General features: G+C 40.3%; 1 pseudogene; it reads left to right on the top strand.

Annotated features, from left to right (window-relative positions):
- The first annotated feature begins 11,692 nt into the window (after positions 1 to 11,692).
- Positions 11,693 to 20,436, top strand: LOC140922550 (fibronectin type III domain-containing protein-like; annotated as a pseudogene).
- Positions 20,437 to 20,820: the final 384 nt, after the last annotated feature.

Genomic DNA, 20,820 nt, shown 5'->3' with positions numbered 1-20,820 from the left:
TCCGAAGAAATGTTTTACCCAAACTTATAGAGATTTGTATGGAGACGCCATGCTGGTGCTCACCTGGATGAGCTCCAACATGGCGGACGGAAACCAACAGAAACATCTGGTTCCGAGTTTGCTACAAAAGCGTGAATTTATTCTTCGAGAAACTCATTAATATTAAAGTAATACTTTTTCTAATACAAGAAGTGTTTAGATGGCAAAATTTCCTGAAATAAGTCATTTTTTTACCCTACATGACAGCCTCTTGGCCGTCATATGTAAACGTCGCGTCACGCACAAGCTTAGAAATTCAAGCGTACTCTATCACAAAACCAAGAACCCTTTTGAAGCGAAATTTTTTATAAATCATGTGAAGACCAACAATATGGAGAAATATGGAAGTCAGCCAAGCGCGGTCATTGCACGCGTGCTGAACAAGAATGCTGTATAATGACAGCCTAGAAACAATAGACAACTCCCAAAGCACAAACTCAGCCAAAACGCTAAAAATCTTCAATGTTTACTCAAGTTTGGGCTTATAGAAGATAATGTCACAGTTTTTCAATGACCATGAAATTCAGCGTCCGGGTAGTTAGTTAATCAGTTGTGGCCCTGAAAAAATTTGAAGGAAAAAAAACTACGAATTGTTAAGAAAATGCTTTTTTCGTGAGAAGGACTCTTAAACGCTGACAAACGTCAACAAATAGCGAAAACTATAATTTCTATATGTTTGCTTTGCTCGAAATCGCGCGCATTTACAAGGCCCTCAAGCGTTTTGCTGACTTGCAAGGACCCATCTGTTATAACGATGCCCAAAATAAAGAGATGAATCTCATACTTTATTAGATATAATCCGTGTAAAGTTTGCTTATCATTTTCGCATAAATTATGACCTAAATTTGGAAACCGCTGAATTTCTCGAATTGGGTCTTTGCGATTTTGGTGAAACTCTGTTCAGCGTAAGGCACTAATACGCACTATGTGTAGCCGAGAGATTTTCACGAAAAAATGCCGGCAACAGCAGATTTTCGGCTCAGACCTCAAAGGGGCGTAGCATTATAACCATGGGACATTTACTCCGATCGCCAAAAATGTTATGTTATATTGTAGATTGATCTATATGTTATCCATTCTATGTGTTAGACTTACGATAAAAGTAAAGGTGGGGATACCAGAGAGCTTCAAAGTAGGATGGTACCCCCCCCCCCCCTAAAAAAACTGGGTCGAGTCACCTTAATTGGCCACTTGTCCCATTCCATAACGTAGCTGCTTAATAAAGATTAAACAGGATAAATTGTATAAATAACAGAGGAGGCCTGCACTTTTTTTCCCTTTTGACTGGGTCAAAATCGTTTTAGTCGGACAAACCAGAAAAGTTGTTGGATATACTTTATAATGACTTCATTTCATCTCTGTAATTGCCATTTAATTTTTTAGCTACAAACTGCTTACTCTTGGTATTTGATCTGTCCAGTAATCATATCCGATCGCAGGAAAAAGTGACCGAGTTTCCTCAACAACAACAACAGCAAACCAACTTTAAACAACAAAGAATCTTGAAAGGGGCTGTATTTCATGTTGTGGCAGCATTGAAAGAACACGAAAAGTTTAAAACTTAAAAGTACACGAGGTTTCAGTCAGTTGTCGGTAAACAAACTTGGCGATACAGCAAAAGTTTTTACGCACGAGTTCACCTGTCAAAACTTTGTCCAATCTGAGACTTGATTGGTCGAAGCGTGACCAAGCTAAAAGCAATATTTTTCAAGGGTCTTTGTCGTAAGGCAAACAATCTAGAAATTCAAGATCTTTACTGGAAAAACTCCACTGGCTGCCTTTAGGTAAACTGGTTAACGTTTCGTCAAGACAAACGCAAGCTGGATGTCTTAGATTCTCCTTCCTCCCCCCCCCCCACCCCTTGTAGAGTCTGCTTAGCCCCTCCATGCCAGTCCGTAGGGGCGTACGGGCGGGCGTACGCTGACGTCATAACCAAATTGTCTCGCATCGATAGGTTTCCATTTTCTATAGCAATGGAGGTTCCACTATAATGAATAAAACATTGTTTTTTTTTGTTTGTGTTTGTTGCAGGAGTATTTGATTCTTCAGAATGTGGAAGATTATTCTCTGTCTTTCAGCCATCTGTCTTACAACACTGACAAACGGTAATTACGCAAGAAATGAATTTACTGAAGATGTAATGTTGTGTGAAACCTGCCAACTATAACAGGGTGCGAAATTTATGGTATTACAGTTGTCAGAAACGACCAGATTTTAACAGTGACGAACAAATGGCAGGACATGGTTGCCCTTTGTAGGGCTTTGCTCTAGCAGCGTCCGTTGGTTTTGGGTTTCAGTACCGTTAATGACAACCATCGTGTACATTTTTGGTATTTGTTGTTTTGGAAAAAGTCTTGAGTTTTGGATCCACAAATCTGTACGAAACCTGTTTGCACAATATGACGATGTCATCGAATCGAAACAAAGTCATCCCCTTCCCACCCCTCATTCAATCAGCGCATACAATCCTTGTGTTAACGAGATTTTATCTATGGTTAAAATGATAAGAGAGGGAACGTCACGTTATATGAGTTAGCATGCAGCAAGAATATCTCTCCTCAAACCCAGTTTTCTCAGAGTGTCATCAGAGTTAGTTTCTTGTACCCAATATTGACATTATTATGTATTTTGCCGCCTGTTGAAGAAAGCATCACCCGCGATCTCTTTATTTTGTCTTGCGAAAAAAAAAATTATCTTTTGTTATATGAACTACAGTTTTTAGAGGGATTTCTGCCACTAAGAAAAACTGTCACCGATCGCACGTAAAGATACCATAATTTTACGTGTGTTAATATCAGGCAATCAGTGAACTACTTGTGTTACCATGAAGACACCTGCCGTTAAAGTCCATAGTCATCGCCTTACATCCATTGCATGTTTGCTCGGGTTTATAAAGGTACTAACAAAAAAGGGGAGGGGAGGGGGGGGGGGGGGGGGGGGCGAACAACGACTTTTTTAATAATTATTTTTGATTGACATAATATTAGTTTGCATAACAGATATAAATTCATGGAATTTAATCACTTGCGTTCAAATCGATATGCTTTTACTCGTGAGATATGGGCTTGACGGTAAATTCCATACCTCAGCTAGCCTATGTATTATAGTCTATGCTTCCTATATTTTTCGTAGAACAATCTTGTATTTAGTAGACACCTCCATTAAGCGGGCTCTAGCGGGAGTCTAGTGGGTGTCTTTTTGGGTACTGAACTTTCGTATAAGATGAGGAATGCTTAACCAAAGCAGCTCCACGGCCAAGTGAATATAAGTGGTATAAAGGAACCACTCTACTGACATCATCACCACCCTACAGAATATAGCATGGAGAACTCAGTACATTGATAATTGACAATGTGACAAGAATCGGGACGAGGGACCATACACATATTATGGAGCAAATTGTAGCCATACACATGTTATGCAGAAAATTTCTTGGGTAACGTGACGGAAACAGTACCAACTACAGCAAGAAACTCGATGAGCAAGGCTTGAAACCCGGACCTCCAGACCAAGAGTTCATTGGTCACACACGCCTCCTTATGGGTACATGTTGCTGGGCCTACAAATGAGCTTAAAAGTCACAGTTAACTGCAATGATTCTCTTTGTCTAAATTGCAGGTCAACAGGAGCGAGACCCGCCAAGAATTGTTAACTTTCCAACCAAGGATTTACTTGCTCCCGAGGATGTTAAGTTTAGTAGAGGAAATGCCTTGAAATTACCATGTGATGCTGTTGGGAATAACTTGCATTGGACCTGGAAGCACAATGGCACAGCAATTACGACGGGTGGTAAGTTCACCGTTGGTGCCGATGGAACCTTATACGGAAGTTACCTTGATAGTGCACAGAGTGGACATTACCAGTGTTTTGTCAGGGACACTGTTACTGGAATCGAGACATTCAGCAGGAAGATACAGGTTGCTGTTACGGGTAAGGAGTCATTTCCGTATCATTAGCATAAGCAGTTCAACAGATCTAAACAAAAACAAAAAACAAACAATAAAGCCTGAGGCTGTGCTTTTGATGCAGAGCTTGAAAAAAAAAAAAAACAATGAATTTCACCTTGTCCTTTGGGCAAGCAGCCCTCACATTTGGCTTGTCCAAGGCCATTTCTTGTTTGTCTAAAGTATAATTATGATTTTGTTAGGGGATGACTTAGCTGAAACTTTTAGTTAAGTCAGCTTTAAAAGTTACTTGCCCAGCAAGAATATCACTTTTCCCCGGCGGACTACCAGATTTGACTTTTTTTAGCCCTGCAAAAGGCAAGTGAAAAGTGAAGAGTCCTAGCTTTATTACAACCCTAAGCGAAGTTCTCTACGTCGCAAGAATAAAAAACTCATGGCTGTGCTCTAAGAAAAACTGAAAGGAGCCAGGTGCTCTGAACTTGTGAAATCCAGGGTTCAATCACAAATGTGCTTAATTCTACTACATGTAAGTGCAACCCTGACTAATTGGGGGTGAAAAGGGTAGCCCGCAATCATAATCTCGTGGTAGTTATTATGCATGCGTCACATGTATGTAGACAAGCGTTTGTCTGGACTTCTACTTAGAATGAATTGAATGCACAGAACACAATTTGATCACACGTTTTGGATCTTCTATCACTCATAATCTGATCCCGCTTGTTTTGACCATCTATCACGTGAAACTTACGGGAAGCGCAGCACTGGAGCAAAATTGTTTGAGCTTCAGCCGTTGTCTCCCGCACTCGGTAACCTTTGGTCATTACTAGTTTATAATATTTTTCTTGTTTCCTTGTACAGTTGTAGGAACATTCAGCAATCAAAATGAACAGGAGGTGCTTGTAGATCTTGGGCAAGAGATTAGTATTGATTGTCCACAGCACTCTGCCAGTTATGGTGTCAGCTACTCATGGCAGGGGAAAATCAATACTGTGGACATACAGTTCAAAAGAAATGATCGACGAGCCATCTCACAGACAGGGCAACTATTAATCATGTATGTTACCCAGCAAGACTTTGACGATTTTGCAGAGTATGACAGCCAAGGAATCAGATGTTTTATAACTGGAGCAAACAGATTTGAAAGTTCTGGTATTTTAAAGTTAAAGAAGAGAAATGCAGGTAAATTCTTTGTTTTCTTTTAACACAGAAGGAAATCTCAGTGATTGAAATAGGAACCTCCATTCCATTAAATACCTGTATTTATATTACATGTAACATTTTGGGAGTGTCCTTTTGACCTGGTGTCCATATAGTAATTTGATTATGCTATTCTCTGTTTTCACTTTCATGCCATCAAAAATTAAAATCAAAACTATTCAATACAGAACGTCCAGAATCTTGGAGATGAAAGAAGATGTATACATGTACGAATAAAGCCTCGCCAAGAATCAGGTTTTTACAATATATCATATGAGATGCACTCAGAAAAATGTTTTGTCCAGATTTTAAAGCTTTGTACAGGGTTTTCGATAAGATTTTTAAAAGGTGGCAAAAGCTTTGGAGTAGGCGGAGAACTGGAAAAAACTTTCTCTGCGACTTGCACGCACTGAATTGAAAGCGTGAGTTCCTAGGAAGGATCCGTCTAGGGGCATGCCTCCTGGAAATATTTTGAAATCTGGGCCTCTTAGAGTGCATTTCCATCATTCCGGAGCAAAAATTAGAGTGTTTTTTTGGTGGTGGGGGGAAGGGGGGGTAATCTCCAAGTTCAAGTGAAGTTCAAGTGAAATAGCCAGCGAATTTCCCCGGCTGCCAGCAGGACCCTGTTTGTACATGTATATGGAGATGCCATGTTGGTGTCCCTTTGAGGGGCACAAAAATTAGTATGGTGTTCTACAAAAGCATCAATTCATTGCTTAAGGAACTCAAAAACATTAAAAAGTCGTACTTATTTTGAGACAAGGAATATTTAGATGGGAAAATCTCAAAAAAATTAATTGATATGTTTTTAGCCTACAGCACATGAGAGCTTTCCCGGTAGCCATCTTCCTACATGGTGTAAGTGCCATGTCACTCAAAAGCTTGGAAATTCAAGCATCCTCTATCACAAAACAAAGAACCTTTAAGACTGAAAATTTGTGTAAATGAAGGTGTTGAGCTGCTGTATTTAATACCTCATGGAATTAAACACTCATCACAATCGCATTTTGAATTTTGGTGACATCGTGTAAAAACTAGTAAGAATTGACAGAGGTTCTCATAGTGTTTCTTCATTTATTAAAAAAAAAGGCTTTTGTTGCTGGAAGAATTGTTCGTGGGAATCTTTTGAGGCTAACTTGGAAAGATGCAGGTTGTTTATGTTATTATGATTTCTCCCATTTTTTTACTGAACAAGTCTTAATAAAAAAGGGAGGGGAGATGTTACACAAGATGTATCGTTACTAGTAGGCTATAGCATAAAGAAAGGGTAAATAATTATTTTACAGAGTATTGTGTATTTTGTCTTAGGTCAAACAGATCCAGCGACACCAAGAGCGCCTGCATGGAAGCTTATACCTGCTGCCATAGAAGCAGCTGTGGAGGGGAGAAATAAAACTTTGTATTGCCTTGCAGTTGGAAGGTGAGTGCCTGCATGGGTACATTTTACAAATTGAGCAAAGTAAATAGTAATAAGATAAGGAAATATATACATACATTCTACACAGATAAATAAATAGTTAGGATGGACAATTTTCAGAATGAATTCTGTTCATTTATTAATAAGCCAATATCAATGGCAGTAGCATTGGATGGGTTTGTTTTCAGAAAATTTAGGCATCCAACTTTCTGGGATTAGAACTGTAGGCTGTCAATGCAAAAGCGTCCCTAACAGCCAACTGTTTCTTACACCCATTCATTGGAATTGGGTATCTGATAAGTTGTTCACCTTAAACTAGATACAAACATTTACCTCGGCCATTAAACGGTTCATGGTACATTCTATACATTTCAAATCGGTCTTGCTGTTGTCTACCTGTTTCTGATGCGTTGATTTGCTTTGTGATTGGCTGTTCTCTGTGCAAAGAAAGCCATTTGTCCACTAGCCCAGAGACAAGTAGATTTTGCGATCGGCCTAGTGCTTTCTGTTCTTAACGTGCCGGACAGGCAAGTGAAGTATTCTGCAGGAATTCAAATCACAGAAGTATTTTAAGACAAGTGCTTTAAATTCCTGATATAGTCACGTGGATCGAGAGCTGCTTTCAAGCAGGTCTGGCATATAGTGAAGTTATTAAACTAACTGTCTTACATGTAATGGTGTAAATATAATCAATAAAAATGTAATGTTAATTAATTAATGATCCTGCGTGTCAAAAGTTTTGGAGGGCTAATGTTAAATTGACTCTCGGGCTAGTACTGTACATGCTTGTTTGGGCAAGCTGTAAAGTTGACTCTCTTATATTGCTCCGTACTGTTTAAAAAGCTACATTGTAGCTGTTAAGAACATTATTGCATGAGGGAACTCACCGTTTGTTACCAGAATTGATAAATTTTACCTTGCTTTTAAATAAGAAAAAAAAAACTATAGTACAGTCAAACCGCGCTATACGGACACCCGCTTAAAGTGCCTGTCACTGCGTTTCAACACACTTTTATCGAAGGACGAAATCGTCAATTTGAGGCTAATTTCCCGCCATATTTATTAAAAAAGGAGTGATTGAGAGACTGGGCACTAAATGCTTGTGGCGTCAACCCGGTATCTTGTAGCCCATCGTGTTTTCGCCGAGATACCGGGTTGACGTCACAGGCTACTCGGCCCAGTCCACCATAAGGCGCGTTTTTTACTTCGTGAACTGGGATTTTGATCGCTCGTTAAAAATCTTGATTGAGCTCAAATCCTATTCTATTGCTTGTTTTTGCATGTTATATGTTTCTACTTCTTAAAAAGAAAGATATTGGCTATGGGTTATAGGCACTTTAATACGGATGCCTCATTATTTATTATGGACAGTTTGCTTTGTCCCTGGGGATCCAAAGAAAGCCCTTACATTTTAGTTAAATTCAAACCCGCTTAATGCGGACATTTTCCATGGCCCCCTCATTGTCCGTATTAACGGGGAATGTGGGGTTCGCATGCACCTTGATAGTCCTTGAAAGTCCTTGAAGTTTTTGTTCAAAAATGGATACGAACCCTGACTGTAACACACAAAAACATTGCCCAGCCACAGGAATCCTTGCAATTTAGTGATTGATAAAACTAAATGTAGTTGACATCTTTTAGTTCAAAGCGGTTGCCCGTTCTCTTGTTACTTACAGACCTGTGCCAACGATAACTTGGAAAATACAGAACAAAAGTGGAAACTGGCAAAACCTTGTACATGGACAAGATAGTTTTGAGATTGCTAGTGATTTCCAAGGAAGACTGCTTAACATTATATCCGTTAAAAAGAGCATGCATGAGACCAGGTACCGTTGTGAGGCTGAGAATTCTCAAAGTGGTGGATACCCTTTGGTCCATGATGTACAGCTGAATGTTGAAGGTAAATGCATGGCGATAGGGCCGTCTCAATCTCATGCACCGATCCCTTTAATGATCAAATTAATCTTACCGCCTGGTTAATGTAAAATTCCGAAAATAAGCCGCGGGGCTTATATTTTTCAAAGGCCCTTTTTGAGGGGCTTATTTTTGGAGGGAGTTATCTACGGAGGGAAATTTGCGTCTCAAAATCGATTGGGTAACCTTATAGTTAGAAGTAAATTTACTGTTTTTGCTTTGTCTTACTTTGTATTTGAGGGCAATTTTCCAATTACAAGCCCCCAAGGGGGCTAACATTTGGAGGGGCGATTTAACGGAGGGTTTTTTACGTTACTGGTTTGGAGGGGTTTATATTTGGAGAGGCTTATTTTCGGAATTTTGCGGTAGCTTAGTTGGGAGACTCACTTGCTGGTCTGCCGAGTGGTGGGTCGTGGGTTCAAAGCCCCGCTTGACCAACACTCAGGGTCTTTAAATAACTGAGAAGAAAGTGCTGCCTTTGTAATGACCTCTGCAAACGGTTATTTTTTCTAGTCTTCTCGGATAAGGATGAAAAAGTAATGGTATGTTCCGTCTCAAAGCACTTTCACTTATCTGGTTCTTCGTTTAGTGCGACGTAAAACCAGAACCCACACCACTGTTCGAAAAGAGTAGGGGACATAGACCCCACTGGTGTGGCAACCCTTTCTTGGGGTGGGTGGGTATCTGTAAGGACTGATCTTACTAATACACCGTAGGGATGTCGTAATAGGTATCTTAACAGCAATGATTTTGTTACCTCTGCGTCCTGCGTCCCTGACGCGTAACTCGAACCCCCGCGAACTCGAACTGTTTTTCGCGTCCTTTCAGAGTTCGAGTTACCGGGGTTCTGCTGTACTAAACACAATGTTTGCACGTTCTTAAAAAGTCCTTAAATCTATGTCCAAATCCTTGAAAAGTCATTGAATTGTCTTCAACTTTAAACCTTAGTGGCCCGGAAAGTGTTTTTTGATGCTTTTTGGTTGTCTAAGACAATATAAAACATAGCTCAGAGAATTTATAGATTACTTACATAAAGCACTCTTTGTTTTATGCACTAATTAACTATCAATTTAAGACAAGTGAACTGAAAAATGCAGAAAAGTTAGTTAAGCAAACAGTTCAAGCCTTTAACTCTTGCTAGAACAGACTGGAAATGTGCATTTTTGTACAATCTGTGAAAGTATATTCCCGGTAGGTGGTCCTTGAAAGTCGAATGTGGACCTTAAAAAGTCCTTTTAAAGTCCTTGAAAAATGGTTTCAATGTTTTTTATGAACCCTGTAACATGTAGACATTTTTATTTTGACTGGGGCATAATTATTTTAAAGAAAAGACAGTTGATGATGATACAATGCAACTGATTATTTGATTGATTCTCTTTGCAGTTGCTCCAAGGTTTTTAGTATCTCCTCCGCAACAAGTTGAAATTGATGTTAAGAGCAATGGTAGCTTAACATGCGATGTATTTGCAGACCCTTCGCCATCTTTTAAGTGGTACAAGAATGGAAAACAACTCACAACATCAACGTAAGTTTTGTAACAATTGTTTCTCTTAGTACACGCTTTGTGAATTGGTAAATGTGAAGGCCACACCCTGTTTTTATTCTCACATATTGTTATAAGTACTAACTTTTGATTTTTTCTAGATTTCATTTGAAGAGTCAGGGAAAAATTTAGTGCTCTCAAGAATCATTTTAATGCATAAGAATGTCATGTAATTTAGTACTCTACACATCCTAGATGAGCTAAACGTTTTGCACTGGAAAGTTATAATTCAGTCTAGGTTGCATTTGGAAGTTATCTGTATGACGTTCATACTTAAATATAAAGAGGTAAAATAATAATACATTGTATAAAGGCATGAATAAAAAATATTTCCTCCTGCACCAAAAAGCTGAAGAAAACATGAAGTGCAAGGTGAAAGCAAATTATTTAGAGATCAACGGTCAAAATTGGGAAAGGTTCTACTACTGTTATTGTTTTTGTTGTCCAAGTTGGTAGCAATCCCAAGAAAGAAGCTAAAAAGTTTCTTGAGGCATGATGACAAGTAGATTTGCACTCATCAGAAAAATCAATTTAAACTTGACATAGCCTGCGAAAACAGCCGTTTCTCCTCGCTTTTCGCTGCTGAGGACGTTTCGCGACGCCTGCGAAAACAGCCGTTTCTCCTCGCTTTTCGCCGCTGAGGACGTTTCGCGAGGAATAATTTCTGCGACTCAGCGACAGAAATTCCATACTGATGACGTAAAATTTTTTACGAATGACAGGCAAGAGGCCACGAAGGTCACATGTAAACGCGATGAATTCGAATCTCTAACAAAACAGTCAAAATGGGTGGAACATATTCTTCTCAAGAAGAAGCATTTGAGTTTTGCTGGAGCTCGTTCGCAGATGAACACAACGCTTTAGTAAAATTGACCAGGAGGAAACGCATGGAGGAAACGTAAAATTGAACAAATTTGGATATGGAAACGCATGACTACCGGATATATTATGTAAACATTGATTTACGTCATCAGTATGGAATTTTTGTCGCTGAGTCAGAGACGTTCCTCCACGCGAAACGTTCTCCGCGGCGAAGAGAGAGGAGAAACGGCTGTTTTCGCAGGCTAAACTTGACAGTGTTCCACATAAACCTCCCCTCCCTTGCCTCTTTTTTGTTGCTAGTCACAGGTACAGTTTCAGTATGTTTCTTATCATGGAAATAGAGGATATTACATGGCCGCGCGGAGATACGAAATTTCCCTTCGAGTGTTGAATTATTTCGCGAGTGAGCGCAGCGAACAAGTGAAATATTTTTCAGCGCAAGAAGAGAAATTTCGTATCTCCAAGCGGCTATAAACACCAATGAAATACCAACCTTTTTCACTTTAATAGTTTTTGCTGTGAAAGGCGCGATTTATTACTTGTTATTTTCACATGTGAAGATATTATGTTTTTGGACGAAAGCTCACCTGGTATTCTATTAGTGCAGTAAAATGTTGTATTTCACAGTGTACAGGTAACATTAAGTGGCAACAAGCTGGTTTTCAAGAATGTGAGGCACCCAAATGAAACTGGTATTTATCAATGTGTGGCGGAGAATCCACATGGAATGATCATGTCTTCCACATATGTCAAGGTTCTAGGTAATCACTTGGAAAATTGCATAAATAGTAAAATTTCCGCTCTAATACTGGCGTGTTAGATAAGAAAAACTTAACATTGCAACTTTTGTATAAGATGAGGAATACTAAACATTGCTTGGATGCAGGAGAAACAAACAAACAAACCGCAAACAAAAAAGGTTGGGATCACCGCACAAACTTAAGCAATAAACACTACCTTTTGCGCATTTCATTTCCGCTGTCGCGTCTTCAGTCTGGCTGTATTTTTCTTTTTGAAGCCATAAAACCATCTTTTGCGGAGTCCGGATTTGGTCCATTCTACTTGTTCAAAGGCACTGCAGGGCGGTTGACGTGTAATCCAAAAGCAGCTCCACGGCCTACTAAAGACCAATATAAATGGTATAAAGGAAACACTCTACTGACGTCATCTCCACCCTACAGAATAGAGTATGGGGAATTCAGCACATTGATAATTGACGACGTTGACCAGAATCGAGACGAGGGTCTTTACAAATGTTATGCAGAGAACTTCTTGGGTAACGCGACGGAAAATGCAACAACTACAGTTCTTGGTGAGAATACCATGCACATATGTCTGTACTAGACTGCATCGCAGACGTACTCTAGCCCCGCAGTTTCAATTTCATCTGTGGCGCAGGCTAGGCCAATACGAGTATGTCTCTTAAATTTTTTAGTAGGTCCAACTCTTTTTCGGTATAGAAGTTGAGGTCTCAGTGCATTACGGAAAATCAGTAAACAAAAGACGACTATCTCGTCTACAAAAATTCGCAAAACCGTTGGACTAAAAAAAAACACACACACACTCTCTCTCTCTCTCTGGAGAGCGGTTTCAAAAAGATCCGGTTCTGTTGAGCGGATTCACTGATTTCTTTTGGACAGAAGGGCGATGCGAGTAAAAAGAGGTTGCGGTTTCAAAAATACCCGGATGCGTGTGGACGGGGCTTAAGTTTCCCTAGAGGGTGCTCAAGCAGTGATGAAGGCTACGACAACATCAAAAATGCAATTGGTTATCTTAGCAAGTGCATAAAGACGGAATACATCAGGAAAATTGAGTAATTTCAATCTTCAATAGACAAAAACCTTGTACCAGAATAATTTAAACAATATCGCATTTTTTAATTTTTTTTTCAAGGGATGTAGATATCATTAGTTATCAGTAATAACACCATAGAAGGAAGGAACGTTGATACACGGTAATGAATTGACCTTTTTCTTTTGAAATTGGATAGAGTCTTTTAGAACTTGACACCGGGAAAACTCGCCTGCATTTGACAAACTCACCGAGGCAGGGTTTAAAAGAACGCTAATTCACTTCTTGGTGACCTTTTCGCTAACCATCGTCGTCGTGGTTGTTTAAGCTTCCTAACAGCCAGGGAGTTATGGGAGTTAATCAAAACGCGCGGAAATTGGTATCCTCTGATTTGGTAAAATTAATACTGTTGATGATTTTGTTTTTCAGAGAGAACAATAATTGTCGTTCGACCACGTGATCAAAGTATTGACGAGGGAACTCGTGTTGATCTAAGATGCGAGGCAACCGCTGACCCGTCTCTTGAGTTAAGATACTACTGGAAAAAGGATAATGCTGTCATAACATACAACAACAGAATTCAATGGCTTGAAGGAGCTAAGGTTCTGACAATTGCTAACATTACAGTTGATGAAGCTGGTAATTATACTTGTGTGGCCTACACTTCTGGTCCAATAAGATCTGAAGATCAAGCATCTGCTACTATTGATGTCTCAGGTATTAAAGTACTCTTTTTATGGTATATATACTACTACTACTACTACTACTACTACTACTACTACTACTACTACTACTACTACTACTACTACTACTACTACTACTACTGCTACTACTACTACTACTACTACTACTACTATTACTACTACTACTACTACTACTACTACTACTACTACTACTACTACTACTACTACTACTACTACTACTACTACTACTACTACTCCTACTCCTACTCCTACTCCTACTCCTACTCCTACTCCTACTCCTACTCCTACTCCTACTCCTACTCCTACTGCTACTGCTACTGTTACTGCTACTGCTACTGCTACTGCTACTGCTACTGCTACTGCTACTGCTACTGCTACTGCTACTGCTACTGCTACTGCTACTACTACTACTACTACTACTACCGTGTGAGTTATGAATTCTCAGAATCGGATTTAGATTTCAGCTAATATTTTAAATTCAGAGTCAAACAGAACTTACTGACATCGGTTTTTGGACTTAAAAAATTGAATTTGGATTTTAGTTCCAATAAAAATGCAACTTTGATACTAAGTTGTTCACAGCAAATGTAATTTCTCACAATTGAGAGACATGGGAACGAATTAGTCAGAAATTAATATTCTGAGGGCACGGTATAGAGGCGCGCTGGTGTTCCTGGGATAGTGTCGGGCTATTTGTGGTTTTGGCGCGAGACTTGTGCCATTCTACGTTAGCTCAGTCCTTCTGATAGTTTTCGTTTGTTTTGCAAGTTTTCCTTTTTTGTATTTTAATTTGTTACGTCTTCAGATCTGTAGGTTTTGGAATAACGTTTCTTATTTCGGTGTATAGTTTATGAATTAGGTATTTAGACCCGCACCCTTTTCCATAAGTATAATTTCGGAGTAGTCTACCTAACATTGTAAAGTATATTCCTTGATCCCTTTCCCCAGGGTTTTACGTGCCACGCATTAGTAGGGTAATACGTTTCCACTCATTTTTTTTGGCAACTTCGATCTCAATGGTAGTTTTTAGTAGCGTAGTACAAGTTCTAGCTTAAAACATATATTAGTATTTTGCTAGAAGGATATCATTGATTTAACATTTGCATCAGATGACTGACTGACGCATCCTAAATAAAGGTTTTCACAATGAATATCTCGTGTTAGTGGAGTCAGAATTTACAGTATGTTGTGCTGATGTGTGTACAGGGCATAATTACTTATGATCTAGTGTAAAGACCAGTTTTGAAAAAAAGACGGCTTTATCACGCTAACCATTTTTTTTTCGTTTAAATCTGATTTTTATAGGTGCTCCTCCTTATCCTCCAACAAATCTTGCCATAACAAATTGCTTCAATCGCACTACAACGCTTTCCTGGGTTAATGGAGCGGCAAAAGATGGGTCCATTACGAAGTTTATTATTGAGCAGGAATCTTCGTATGAGCCCAACGTGTTTTATAGCATTGAAAATGTCACAAACCCTAATGCGACGTCCTTTACCTTTAATCTGACCGGATGGGCGACCCTTCGCTTCCGTTTGAGAGCTGTCAACCGCTTTGGACCCAGCCGCCCAAGTGTAGCCACGTCTAAATTTTGTCGAACGGATGTTGGACGTGAGTATACTTTTGGCTTTTCAACGGTCACGTGGGTAAGCGAAATGTGAGGATCAGAACATCCCCCCCCCCCCGGGGCAATGAAAGTTAAATACCACAATGGCGGATCCAGACCTTCAGATAAGAAGGGGGGGCGGTCATCCACACGCTGAGATAACGGGGGGGGGGGGGGGTCTCAAAAAAAATTGCCTTCCGCCCTTCGGGTCTCAGTTTGGTCTAAAAATAAGAGGGGGCGGGCCCCCCGGGGCCCTCCCCTGGATCCGCCACTGTACCACATTGATTTTGGTCTTTCGCAGTTAAAAATGCTGACTTTTGAGTCGTTAGTTGAAATCATGTGTTGTGTAAGTCATTCAAAGTCATCACCTGTTGGGTTGTTTCTTGATATTGAGTTCGATTTTAAAGCATTCTTGGAAGAGAGGTGACTTAAAATCTTTGTACTTTTAACAGCTCCGGATAAATATCCAGACCATTTCCGTGGAAATGCCAAGGGAACGGAGAAACTCGATATTGTTTGGACTGTAAGTAGACTTAGCCTTAGGTTTAAACCTTTAAACCCTTGTTGTTCTAACTTTCTTTTAAGATATTGTGGTTCATGCGCCAATCGAAGAGGTCGTGACAGTTAAGCTCCTTTTGATATTTCAACAGTTTCTCCTCGTGGTTGCTATTTAAAGGAAAAAAAACCGCCATTAGTAGACTTACGCTGCACCTCGGACAAAGAAGATCTAACCAATAATGATTAAAAGTAGTGCCTGCAACACTAAGGAAACACCAATTTATAGGATATCATAGCCAGAGAAATCTAACTTGTGACAACTCATGTCAGGGCTTGTTTCTTAAAGTGTTGATTAGGGTTTATTTAGTTATTTAGCTTATATTCGGAGGGGCTTATGAGCCGAGGTCCTACTTGAAAAACGTAACGGTTTTGCCGTTTTTCTTCGTAGGCAATGCCTAAAGTGGATTGGAATGCTCCCGGCCTTTACTACTTGCTGAAGTACAGAGAGGTGCCGGATGGGAAATTTGGCACCCCCGAGAAAATCACTGATCCCGCTGTTGACGTGTTTGCGATACCCAATCCCGGCATTTATAAGCTGTGGGAATTTCAGATTCAAGCTGGGAATGAGGAAGGGTTGGGACCTGAGGGTCCTGTAGTACAATCATATTCGGGTCCTGACCGGCCCAAAGGAAAGCCGGGAAATGTACAAACTGGAGCTGCCACGGCACGCACTGTTGATTTGACGTGGGTTCCTGTCACAGTTACTCGAGGAAGTGTGGATGGTTATAAGGTGAGAGCAGCCTCTTTCCCAGGACCTCCCTTTTTCCCTTTGCCTGGAGCAAGACGGAAAGAGAAGAAACCCTGGGTGCGGCGTTTATTCGCTGTTTTTTTTTTTTTTTTCTTTTAATCCGTTTAGTTTTAGCTTGGAAGTAGGTTTTGGTAAAGTTTCTTTGGTGAGATTTTGTTGATCGAGTCAGACAAAGGCATCGGTCGAGTCACATCCAAGAAATGGTGTCAAGAACAGTTGTTTGCAGTAGTGCATTTTCATTTGCAGATTTATTACTGGGGTGAAAGTCGCCTGAGTGAAAGACATCGACGAGAAATTCCTGGAGATGCGATGTTTGTTAATGTCCCAGGAGGCAGCAAGCAGTCGCATACTGTAACGAAACTTACGCCTTACACTAACTACAACTTTTCCATCACGGCTTACAACGAGGGCGGCGAAGGACCGGCCAGTGACGAAGCCTTTGCTACGACTGATGAAGCTGGTAAGTTGTGTTATGGAGTACAAAGTCCCCTCTTTCTTAACAGAGTTCTTAATGAGACGGATTGCCCCCCACTAAAATGAACACACTGTCCTTTGTCTTTTCGTTGACTCCATAAGGCGGTCACTTCGTGCCAGACCCACCGTGCAGGTCTTGGAAAGAGGAGACAGTATCAATCGGTATGACGCCATGTGGGACGATCGGACGATTGGGCGATCAGATTTCTTTTTTTTTTTTAATTTTACCTTGGTCACTATTGGTATCGAAAGGGTTTAGGCATGCAAGATTCACTGCCACGATAAGTGTCAAGTCCGAAGAAAAGCTAAGGTTCGCTCTTTCCAAAGTCAATTAAATTGTCATTTCCTATTCCTCCTTTTAGAACCTGGTCCACCATCACAAGTCAACGTCTATGCCTTTGCAAAATATATCATGGTTACATGGAAAGCTCCTGTGGAACCGAACGGTGTTATTACAAAATACCGAGTGAGGTCGGCCCAGTACGAAGGTTCGCAGCCAAGTAACGATCTTCAGGTATCCCGGCAGGAAGTCAGGCCAGGCGTTTTTAGGAAGCTGCTGGACAATCAGACGCCGGAGAGAAATTATTTTGTAGAAATACAAGCAGAGACAAGCAAAGGGTGGGGAGAACAAGTCAGAAAGACAACTCGAACTGTGGCATATGCTCGTAAGTAATTTTTCAATATTTTATTGATTAGTTCTGGAGTCAACTCTCTCATTGCCGTGACCTCGCTGAGGGCTTAAAAAGACCCTTGAATTTTTACTCCATGTCAGTTGCAGGCTTGTCTTAATTACGTTTTAGTTACAATCAAACTTGCCTGGACCCTTTACCATCAAGCAAGTGAGTATGAAATCTTTGCTGCCCGGAAGGAAAGTCTACTGGGTCCAGACATCCAGACGAGGCATGCATTCCTTGAACCATCCCCCCTATTATGGATACCTTGATAATGGGGAAAGTAGTTAAATCCCTGGTAAAACTGCATCGTACCTTGAGGTGCTTTTCCTTGCCTTCATTCCACGACGACGATCCGCGAAATTTGCTAATGCGAGGCGCAACAAGCTCAGAATTCCTCGCTGTTCCCACTAATATGCGCCCTTCTATTCTAGAGTGCGTGGACGCCTAGGTGTATGTTAACACTAATGGCCACAAGTGGACTGCAGGGGATCTTTCAGCTTGTTATGAATTCCGTTAAGTTATATTTAGATGCCTGTAAAATGATTATTTTTCTCAGCTTCCGCAAAACCAGCAAGACCCACCGCTGAGTGAACCGCTGTGGATAAAGTAAGAGTTACTTACAAATTTGGCCTGGGTGGAGGCTACACGCACGAGTTCTTGGTCATGTATCGAAGGAAATGTAAGCATTTTTAAAGATGTTAATAAATGAAAGCTCGTTAACCCCTACACACCCAGAGTAAATGACTTAGACCTGTTAGATGGTTCTAACATTTGAGTATATCGTTCTATCTTTTGAGTCTGAAGACAAAATTCTATGGTGTGACAATTCAAATGAAACCTCTAACTTTGGAATTTTTGCCACTTTCGGAGTGAAAGGGTCACACGTTACTGGCAAAGTCGACGCTCTTTTACAGACAACTTCTATCGACTATGACGGACACCTTTTTCTTCAACCGTTGTCTTTGGCTTTCCATAAGGCTGGCACCTCTGTAGGACGGACGCTGAGTTGCTAAATTAAGTGTTACATAATAATTCAATGAGTAAAAATATGGTGACGTCGATTTTGATGTTCTCAGTTAATTTGTAGAAAAATTCGCTTATTTTGGCGGTCACAGCTGAACAGTTTGGAAGTTATTCAACATTTTAGTGAGGGGTGGGGGGGGGGGGGTGAGGCTAAACCCCGCCACCTCGCCCCGGTATTACTAGGGTTAAACGAACAAACCAATTTGTAATTGGAGGGGTGAGGGCTATTTAAAAATTTGTATATGTTGTCATGAATTGCACGAGTAAGAAGAAGAGGAAGAAATGAAACGCCTCCCTCAGTTAAGTAACTATCTAAAATTCTGTATTATTAATCTATTTTGTAGTGGAAGGAGAAGTTTTTCAGAATACCAGCTGGGTGAACCATTTTGAAACGCAGAGCATCGAGATCGAAGGCTTGAATAATGAGCTTTACGAGTTTAAAACTGTTGGCAGAAATGATTATCCAGACAATAATAACGTCAATTCAAGATCAGAGAGCCCCGCCAGTGACGTCACGGAAGGACGACCTCTCCCGTCAACAACTAGTAAGTATCGGACTTCACTCTCAGAAGAAAATGCTACAATCCGCGACAAAATTAATTGAGACACTTTTTCCCTAAAGGGTCCCTCTTACGTTTTGCCGAATGCCTATTACGAACAAATTTAACAACCAAATCCAGGTAGGCTTTCGAGCTCAATTGGTTAAGGCGTAGCAGTCTCTCACAAAACAGTGACAAAGCAGCCTCCGCAATTTTGCTGTGTAGTGGTAAACATTGCTTCGAGCGTATAAAACGTAAACTACAGTATACCGCTTCACAATAAATCACGTTGTTCAATCACCATGAAGTCTTTTCTTACCTTCAGAATCATCAACACTAGGATATTCCCTTATTTTCAAAAAGTTCTTATTCTGAATCTTTGGCAAAACACCCAGTTTCGACGGCGAGTTTGTTTTGCTTTAAATTCACCGCCTAGCGTCGTGAATATTTTTTCCTTGAGCGCGAATTGGCTCTGAGTCGATAGCCCATGAAGCAAAAGGCCGAATAGGCTAACTCAGAGGAACGAAAGCTACTTGACGACTCATATAAAGACCACAGGAGGAACAATGGTTTTACTCTTTTTTCTTATCACAGAACACGGTCTCCAGTGCTACCACTGTGTGTCAACTAAGAGTTGGGATGACTGTGCCTCTATCCAGAAAAAGGTGGCCTGTGATTCTGGTAAGGAAACCTGCGCCAATATTCATTACCATTCAAAATCGGGAGACCTGGCGATGTCAGTAGAAGGTTATGCCAGAAAATGTAGCGCAAAATCAGCCTGTGGCAACGAGGAGCTCTGCAAGGCATTTGCTCCAAAAGGAGCTACAATCAAGAAGTGTAAAGTCAACTGCTGCGAGGGTAACCTGTGCAATGGAGCCAGAGTACCACTGGCCAACGCGATTCTGCTCCTGGCATGCGCCCTTTTAGCTTTCGTTTGTTCAGAAAGTGCAAATTGTGAAGTTTTGAGTTTTTAATAGCTCTTTGGATTAGGGCGAGAAGTGGTTTTATAGTTCTGTTGTAACGTACAAGTAAACGTTATCTTAATTTTATGTATTAAGTCTTGTTTTAGCAAAGTGAGTTCTGAGGAAGGAAACCATATCATGTAGAACCAATTTTTAGCATATCATTGTAAATTATCAAATTATAAACGTGTTTAATTTTCATGAAGTATTCCTGTTTACGTGTTTCTTGTGAAATTTAAAAAGAGCTGTCTTGAAAATTTCATGAAGACCCTTTCTAAACATGCGTTTTTAGGGGAGAAGGGAAGAAATACGACTCCCCTTAAAACCCCTGCGTGGACAGCGGAAGTGACTTTCACGGCCGAAGTCCGGCCTAAGTGCTATAAAGTCAGTCGCGGTGGAAAAGAAAAAAGCGGGGTTTGGAGATGTTTTTAAACACTTTTAAAAGGTAAAGATGTTTTATCTTCTCATCACACTGAAACGATTATAAAATATTTTGTAGCTAATCTAAATAATCACAAAACACGGAATAGGAGCGAGCATCTCGTTTATTGATAAAGCCAGCGTAGAGCGTTACAAAAAAACAGAGTTACAGTTTTAAAAACTCAGGGAAATTACAGCAGTAAATAAAATAAAAAATTTAGGGTTGAAACAGATGCCTCGAATGGCTCTTGCATAGCTTAACAAACCTTAAATATTGTACTAGCCCCTTGAGACACCTTACGAGCACGCCTTAAATACTTCAGCAGTATTATGCAACCTAATTTACATACTCTTGTGAAACTAAGAAAACGTTGCAAAATATATTTTCCATCGATCTGGTTATAAAGTCGGCGCCGCCGCAAATTTCTGTATAAAATGCGGAAAAGGTAAGATCTTTCATTAGCAGCATATTGCGTTCCCCTTA

The sequence above is a fragment of the Porites lutea genome, chromosome 13 (assembly GCF_958299795.1).
Source record: "Porites lutea chromosome 13, jaPorLute2.1, whole genome shotgun sequence".
Classification (NCBI taxonomy): domain Eukaryota; kingdom Metazoa; phylum Cnidaria; class Anthozoa; order Scleractinia; family Poritidae; genus Porites; species Porites lutea.
This window is presented reverse-complemented; position numbering and strand designations above follow the sequence as displayed.